The sequence below is a fragment of the Quercus robur genome, chromosome 3, assembly GCF_932294415.1.
Source record: "Quercus robur chromosome 3, dhQueRobu3.1, whole genome shotgun sequence".
Lineage (NCBI taxonomy): Eukaryota > Viridiplantae > Streptophyta > Magnoliopsida > Fagales > Fagaceae > Quercus > Quercus robur.
This window is the reverse complement of record NC_065536.1, coordinates 12,851,549-12,860,617: the sequence shown is the minus strand read 5'-3', so window position 1 is coordinate 12,860,617 and position 9,069 is coordinate 12,851,549.

Sequence of the window (9,069 nt, the reverse complement as noted above, 5' to 3'; positions counted from 1 at the left end):
ATCGACAACAATGCTCTTTGGATGGGGATTGATGATAATTGGGGATATGCAATATCCAACTTGGGTGTTTGAAATATCTCATCAGAGAATAAATGAAAATCTGCAACTTTGTAAACCTCAGCATGCGGTCAAAAAGTTCAGAGAATCATCAAGGAATACAAGAAGTAAATGAGGAGAAGCTGTAATCAAAACATGTGAGTACTGAGAAGGCTTCTTTGATGAATAAATAAAATAAAATAAAATCACTTCTGACTCACGGAAGCAGTGGATGGCAGTGTTTTTTGCTATTCATAACAAGGGCACTAACTGAGGCTAGGGCTTTAGCTAAATTGGCTTCTAAATCACATATGAATATCTCCTGGCCTTGTAATAGAAACTTGAACCAACCCTTCCTTTTGATTGTATAAAAAAAAAATCTAAAAATTGCAAAAAATTCTGTGTCATTACCAGTTAAAAGTACCTTTTTTAGGTGGATGGGGATTATGCTATTGCTTATAAACTTCAACCCTAGAGTATAAAAGTTACCTATTTATTCTCCCTACATTTTCAAATTGTCAAAAGATCAAAAGAGATATAGAGAGCCAGATACACTATATAAATTTCCAATTCTAATTTCTTTGATTGTTAAAACTTTGTTAAGTTGTGTTAATTCTATTTTTGGTATGAGTGAGTTGGTTTTTAAGAATGCAGTGGCTTTGATTGAGGGACGGTTGAAGAGAGAAGGCCGTGCCTGCCATGGGAGGGATTCACATCAGACCCTATGTACATCATTATATTATTATTTCTCTTCTAATCTCCTTCCACTGGGACATACCATGAAACTCAATGTTTGTGTTCAGATTGTTTTGTTTTAAGAAGAATCAAATTTAAGTAGCTTTCTTCAATTGATGTTAGAAGTATGGGAGCATCTTGTCTCGTTTCTTTTAAAGCTCACAATTCCACAAACTGCACCTACAATATTGACCTTTCATAGCCATTTGATCATCCCATTGTTTGTCCTCCTCTCATGCATTTATTTCCCTCTTCAATCTAATGTACTCTTGGACAGCTCCTCTTGCAGTTCTTCACCTTGACCCCTTAAAAATTAAGTAGATGATTGTAGTGTGTATAGGCTTATAGCATGTGTTATGAGTTTGTTATGGGCATATTTGTTGCTGATATGGCCATTGCAAAAGCTCCGAGGGGGAAAATGGGCTTTTGCTCTTATTTTTAAAAGAATCTAGCACAATGTCCATATTTTGAAATTATTTAGCAAAATGTCCTTATTTTTGAAACTCGACATTACTAATGTCAAATTTCACTTAAATTTTCAAAAAAAATTACGTGGCAAAATATGTATAGAACTCGACTTTGTTAAAGTCGAGTTTCGAAAAAGAAACACGGTTCTTCATAGTTTCAAAACATGAACATTGTGCTAGATTTTTTTTTTTAAATAAAAGCAAAAGCCCATTTTCCCCCCCAAAAAAAGCAAGTCAGCCAACAATGACCAATGTTTGACTTATTAGACATGCTTTTTGGGTGATAAAAACAACCAATATTCATCCAAATGCTTATGGGAATGGTGATATCAGTCTGTTTAGGATTCGCATACTTTGCTGAAATTGAAAATTTTTTATTGAAAATATTGTAGATAACGGTAAAAGTTATCTGAAATAGTATAATAAGAACTGTAAATAATATCAAAAAGTGCAGTAAAATCTATAAATAGTAGCAAAAATAAGCTGATTAGTAAAAAAAGTTAGCAAAAATAATATTTGCCAAATAGACACTTCATTTGTCTTCTTGATATTCAGCTTGATGGGTCAGTAGTACTGAGTAAGATGAGACTAAGTGAATAAGCATTAACTTTGCTGAAGATAGATCATCGAGCATTCTCAACTCTGACGCTGATCTCAACAAAGAAGGCAGCGACAAAACGCCATCGTTTTATGCCAGAGATCCTCACGTTTCATAAAAGAACAAGTGCAAAACGGTGCCGCTTTACTTAAGTGATACACGCCGAAGTCACGTGAAGAAGAAACGAGTTTAATTTTTTTTTGGTCTGTTATAATTAGGCCAGATTACGTGTCAAGATTCTGTTAGTAGACGTTGAGTTCTATTACAGATTTTTTACTTCTTCTGACTCTGTTTCACTATATTGTATAGGACAGAGGTGTAATCCACTGACTGTACTCTCTCATTTTATTTCCTCATTCAATGAAATGGAGCAGCTCTATTATAAACTCTTTCGTTTCTTCTGTTAGTGTGGCATTGAGTTGAACAAATTATCAATTATCTTATAAGAAACAAAAAGATAGAAGATAATATAATATGCAGAACTGGTTCAAAGTAAGGTCCATCTAAAATTTTCACTTATTACTTAACTTTAAAGAAAAATTGAACAGGAGTTCTCACTTTTGAATTGATTATTGCATTGATTGCTAAACGTATAAATTTCACCAATCATTTTTCTTGAAAAAGACGATAGCGCCCTAACTATGACAATGACAAACACATAAACCTCCAGTTGCAATATGTGGAAAATTTTGACATTGAAAAAATAAAAATAAAAAAGCCTATGAGCACACATTGAATGTACAATAATGCTAGCAGGGGCATAGCCAGGAATACATACTTGGGAGGGCCGGGTTGTAACAGAGATATACTAAATATAATTCTTAAATATTAACATTTGTTTCTACAGTCACAGATGTCCCAATTTCTGAATTGCTAACATCTTTTTTCTTAAAGAATGCATCAATTGTTTTTCGTTTGCTCATAATTCTTTTACCTTTAAGAATATGACTCAAAAATTAACCTGAAAAGAATTATAAAAAATAAAATATTAATTAGAAATTTTAATTTAGTTATATGAATGTTATTCATACTCAAGAAAAAAACAAAATTTCCACTATAATTTAAACAGTCAACCCATTTTTAATACAACTTTAATTAATAATAACCCCTCAAACAAAAACAAAAATAATTTAATTAATTTGTCTTTTATAATGTATTAGTTAATTTAATTATATAGCTTTAATTATTGATGTTTAGCGTAACAATAAACTATATTGCTTTAATTTATTTGTCATTAATTATACTGTTTTAATTTGTTATATTGTTTAGCCCCTTGTACATATTACATTAAAAGAGCCGAACATTATACATTACATGTACAGCACAATAATTAAAGCAGTGTAATGTGTTGCACATTACATTGCTTTAATTATTGTTTACCCGACCCCATGAGCCCATCTACCCCCTCCCCACCCCACTCAACAAACAACAGACAAGCACAACATGCGCCCCAATCACAATAGCCAGCTGCAATCAGAAAATTTCGCAATGCCAATCACAAATCACAACACAGTAAACACACGTTACACTAAAGACCAACACACTGACTTTTAGCAAAAAAAAAAAAAAAAAGACCAACACACTGACCAACAAAAAGGGATAAGATAAAGCCAAATTAAAAAAAGACAAAAACAGAAAAAAAAAAAAAAGAAAAAAAAAAAGAAAAAAAAAGAAAAAAAAAAAGTAAAAGCCAACCAATAAGAGACCGCCAAAAGAGAGAGAGACTTACTGAGATGTGAGATCAGATATTCAGATAGGCTATTAAAGTTAAAGAATAAAGAGAGAAACGTTCAAAAATTACATTTCATTTTTTCATTCAGTATTTCAGTGAGATAGAGAGAGAGAGAGACTGAGAGAGAGTCAGAGAGAAAAACCTTAAGGTAGGGCCGGATTGCCGATGGGAGCAACCGGCAACGAGCACCGTTGCACCGGAGCAGAGGCAGAGGTAGAGCGATCTCCAATCTCCGATCTGCGATGAGGGGCGAGCGACGACGAGCTGCGGCGTCGCGGCGACGTGACCGTGGGTTTTTGGGTTTGGTTTTGGTTTGTGTATTGGGGATTTTTTTTCTTTTTTTAGATAAACACCTCTGTCACTCTGTGAGTCTATGTTTGGTTTTGCTGGAGTTTGATTTGCTTTAGCTGATTTGCTCTATATACGCAGTAATATTGGGGTTTGATTTTGTGGCAGGGACGTGACCAGCAACGTGATGGGTTCATTTTCTGATTCTCTGTATTGATTTTTTTTTTTTTTTTTGGTTAAGAATCCGTGGGCTTGCCGTGAGCGAGCTACCTCTGTCATCTATTGGGCTCACTGTGGGCTTGGCTTGCCGTGGGCTGGGCTCTGTTAATTTTTTTTTTTTTTTTTTTTTTTTTTTTTTTTTTTTTCAGATTTTAGTTCAAATTTTTTTTGGGCTTTTTTTTTTTTTTTTTTTTTTGCTTGAAAGTAGAACAGATAATTTTTTTTTTAAATTTTTAATTTGAGGTGTTCCTAATTTTTGGTTGAGGGCTGGGAGAATGGGTGAGAAATGGGTAGGGGGGCCGGTTGTCTAATGTTGGGGGGCCCGGCTGTCTAATGTTGAAGGGCCCATTTATTTTTTCTTCATAGGCTAATGGGAATTTTTTTTTTTTTTTTTTTTTTTTTTTTTTTTTTTTTGCAGGGGCCATGGCCCCCCCAAGCCACTATGTGGCTCCGCCCCTGAATGCTAGTCATCAACTTATTATTAAGAGAATAAGAATCCATTGGCATTAATTTTTAAATGATCCAAAATACCCTCAACCATCAATCACAATAAAATTTTATTAAAAAATCAAATAATATGATCAAATAAGAAAAATAATATATTTCAAACATTTAAATTTTCTCTTTAAAAAATGCCTAAATTTAGGTGACATTTAAAATTCAAAAGCGAAACTACATGGCATAATTGGTTCCTCAAGTTGCAAGTAAGTATTACTGGTCTCTCAAATTTTAAAAATGAGTAGTATTAGTAGTACTTATGTTAATAGCCATTAATGATATTGCTTACATGTCTAACGGAATAGTAACCTGATTTTTTTTTTTTTAATAATGTGGCATTTTTATAATGAAAATATTACAAAAATTATTTTACATGTCAGAAATTAATTAATACCAAAATACTTGGTCCAGTAAGTAACAGGTAATACGAAGTCAAAATCTGAAATCCCTATCTGAAGGATTGAAAAAATTATTATTGTTTGAGAGAGAGAGAGAGTACCTACATAGAAGAGCAAAGCTGCAATAGCATTGAGCATTTTGGAACAACAATCACAACAATTTTGGTAAATAATAGTTATTCTTTATTTCAAGAAATTGTTATGCCTTGTAATTGAAATACAACCAAATTACTATATTAATTATAGACTAAAATGCAAAACTCACCCTTTAAGTTTCACCATAATTTATTTCAATTTTCTAAATCTACTTTCATTTAATTCAATCGTCTAAGTTTAAAAAATGTTCAATTCAATCCTCCGTTAAACCTCTGTTTATATCTACAATTAATTCCCTCCAAACGAAGTAGTTTTAGTGTTTTTAAAATATTTTATTATTAAATTATTTATTTAAAAAAAAGAAATAAATATCTTTTTTCTTAAAGAACAAAAATAAAGATTTGGTTCCTCTCCAGTTGCTTCAATGTCTTCTTCTTACTATTTTCAATTCTCACATACCCATTGTGTGCCTGAAACCAAAAAAGATAAGTATGATCATTCATTAATAGTGGTAAATCAAGTAATCTCATTCTTGGGTCTCATTCTCTTTCACATTCTGGTGCTCGTGCAATGAACATAGGAGCATTGTACCCAACCGAGCCTAAATCTGAAGAAAAAAAAAAGCCTACTCCCACCAAAAAAGATAAGTATGATCATTCATTAATAGTGGTAAATCAAGTAATCTCATTCTTGGGTCTCATTCTCTTTCACATTCTGGTGTTCGTGCAATGAACATAGAAGGAGCATTGTACCCAACTGAGCTTAAATCTGAAGGAAAAAAAAAAAAAAAAAAAAAAAAAACCTTACTCCCACCAAACCCCTAAACCCTACGACTAAGGGCCTGTTTGGATTGAGGGGGGAGGGAGGGGAGAGTAGGAATTAGTAAAGTAAAGTTGGTTGAAAATATACTAATTTTGGGTCAATTTTACTTTACTCTACTCTACTCTACTCTATTCCATTTTCCTCCCTCTCAATCCAAACGTAGAGAGAGAGATATTGAGAACTTCATATCACATTAATACTGCTCTTCTACATCCAAACTTATGCCAGCACATAATAATCTTAGTTATTATATGATATTTTATTTTTTTGGTAAGCACCATTAAAATCAAATTTATATTTTCTTCCTCCATAACAGTTACACCATAAAAGGGTCAAAACCTCCACTTCTAAGGAAGAGCTTTGACGTAGGACAGATTTGAAACCTCAAAAAGCCTAAATTTTCCCAACCTTTGGAACTTCATATCACCATTTAAAACAATCCCTTAAATCCTTAATTCTGTTGGTCATGCTACCTATCCTTCTTTGTTTTAGCCACTCTTCATCCATTGAACCCTATCTTTTCCAAACCCAACTCAATTGACAAACTCTAGATATCCTTCTCTCTCTCTCTCTCTCTCTCTCTCTCTCTCTCTCTCTCAGATTTAGGCTTGGTTTGGCATGATATCGTTTTTAATTTATGGGTTCTGTCTTTTTTTTATTTTATTTTATTATTTAATTAGCATTTTTTTAAAGTTTAGAAATAAATAATAAAATACTAAATTTAATAATAAATTAAAAAAAAAAAAGTTAACGGCAAAGATAAACGAAGGTCTAAATAAGGATTTAATTGAACAGTTTTGAAAATTAGAAGATTGAATTGAATGAATGTAAAGTTAGAGAACTAAAATGAATTTTATTGAAAGTTAAAAAGTAAGTTTTATATTTTAGTTTTTATTATATTCTTATGTAATAACTATTCTATTATAGGGTCTATTATAGTATACTAAACATGGTTTTATTTATTAATTTATAAGTAACACATTCCCTTAATTGTAATATACGCTCGCCCAAGAGCTGTACATCCTTGACATTCTCAAAGTCAAAGTTTGTACCGGGTCATTTCAACCTGAGTAGGACCATTTAAAATTTCTGCTTGTTACTTTCAGAAATCTATAAATATATATATATAAAACCGAAGCCTCTGCTAGCTCCACAATTTTCCATGTCACCTTTTTTTTATAATTATTTTTGATGTTTTATTTATATTAGAATTTTTCCATTTATTCCCCCCCATCAGCTTTCACGTCACCTTTTTTTAATTCTTCTTAACGTTTGTGCTAAATAAAATGTTTTTTAATTCTTCTTAACGTTTTTTAGCTAAAACGTACACTAAGTATTTCTTTTCTTAGAATTATCAATTTAGAACCCTAATCCAAGTTACAACTCTTTCTTTAGCCTTCACGTCTAAACCCTACAACCTCTCTGTTTTCTAATATACACTGGCACGCCAAAACTCGATCCTCCCACCACCACCGCCACCATGGATCATTGCCACTGCATCGATTTCTCTTTGCCTCTCCATCGTCGCTCAATCCAACCCATCATGTTTTATTTTGAGGTAGTTAAAACATGTTTTTTACTCTCCTTAATTTCTATATATTGCTCTCTCTTTATCCGCTTCAATTGTTCATGGAATTTTGTTAGTTTGTGGTTGTGGGTTGTTATGGATTTAAGTTTTTTTGTTTTTGTTTTCATGGAATTTTGTTGGTTTGTGGTTGTGGGTTGCTCTGGATATAAGTTTTTTTTTTTCTTTGCAGATTTCCACGTTTTCTTCTTCTTACTTTGTTGTCAAATCTATGGCAAAGAAGAATCACGAAATTTTTGTAATTAGATTTTCTTTTTCCCTTTTCTTTTGTATGCAATTTTTATTGGATTTTTGGTTTCTTGGGATTCTTCTTTTTGGTTTTAATTCTGGGTTTGTTTTAGTTGATATATAGTGTTTTTCTCATCTTCATTTTACATTGGTTTTTCCTTTTTATAAATTATTATAATCTCTGGATTTTCTTTTTCCCTTTTTTTGGTTATATATGCAATTTTTATTGGATTTTTGTTTCCTGGGATTCTTCTATTTGATTTCAATTTTGGGTTTGTTTTGGTTTGATATATAGTGTTACTGTCGTCTTCATTTACATTGGTTTTTCCTTTTTATAAATTATTATAATCTCTGGGTTGTCTTATATGATAGCCTACGAAATGTTATGTTAGGGCTACCGCTATTTTGGATTCTTTGGGATTTTTTTTTGAAGGTCGAGGTTGGTTAGTATAGTTGTTTGAGAGTTATATAACTCATTTATATATGATTATGCAAGATGGGCATGGTATTAGATATTATAAATTTGGGGCAGAGATTCAGAGAGAGGGTTAAGAGAGACTTAACAAATAGCAAGCTTTAACAAATACCTCTATCATTATGCAAAATCAAAAGGCATATTACATATTTTTAATCTGTTGACTTCATAACCGAAAAATACATAGGTACCTACAAAAACCTCATTTTATGTTTTCAATTTTTAGGCACAAAGGAGCCTGCACAGGCCTTGAGAGAAAAAACAACCCTTGGTTATATTGATGCTGGTGTTGCTTCAACATGGTACTCTCTTTTCTTTTTAAAATTCTCTCTTTTCATTAAGTTTTTTTTTTTTTTCTTACACGTCGTTTGATAAAATTTGTAAGTGATTTTTTGTTGTTGTTCTAGAAGTCATAATACATGGAGAGTGGTAAGGAGGAAGATAAGTAGGGAATGTGATGCTATGTTGTTGATTTAATCAGGGTGAGATGTATTTGTTGGCCTTATTTTCTCAATGTCATTTTTTGTGTGATGTAAAAACATGACTGTCATTTTTTTATGCTTTTTCAATTGAACCAGAATGGATTTTTTTCTCCAACTTAAATGAATGACTGGCTTTTATGTACTGCACCTATTCTTTGAACTTGCTTTCAAGTTTCATATGATTATATTCTTTAAGAAAACATGTACATACTCCAAATTAAAAGGTAGACTCTAACAATTTGTATTAAAAATTTGTTGTTTTTTTCCTCTTGGAATATACTTTTAAATCCTTTATGAGATTTTGTGTTACCAATATTTGCTATAGCTCAATTTGTTGTATAATTTATAGTGGTGGAACTACTCAGTGTGTATTTTGGTTTCTACAATGAAAATGGTTGGTTTGAGATCTC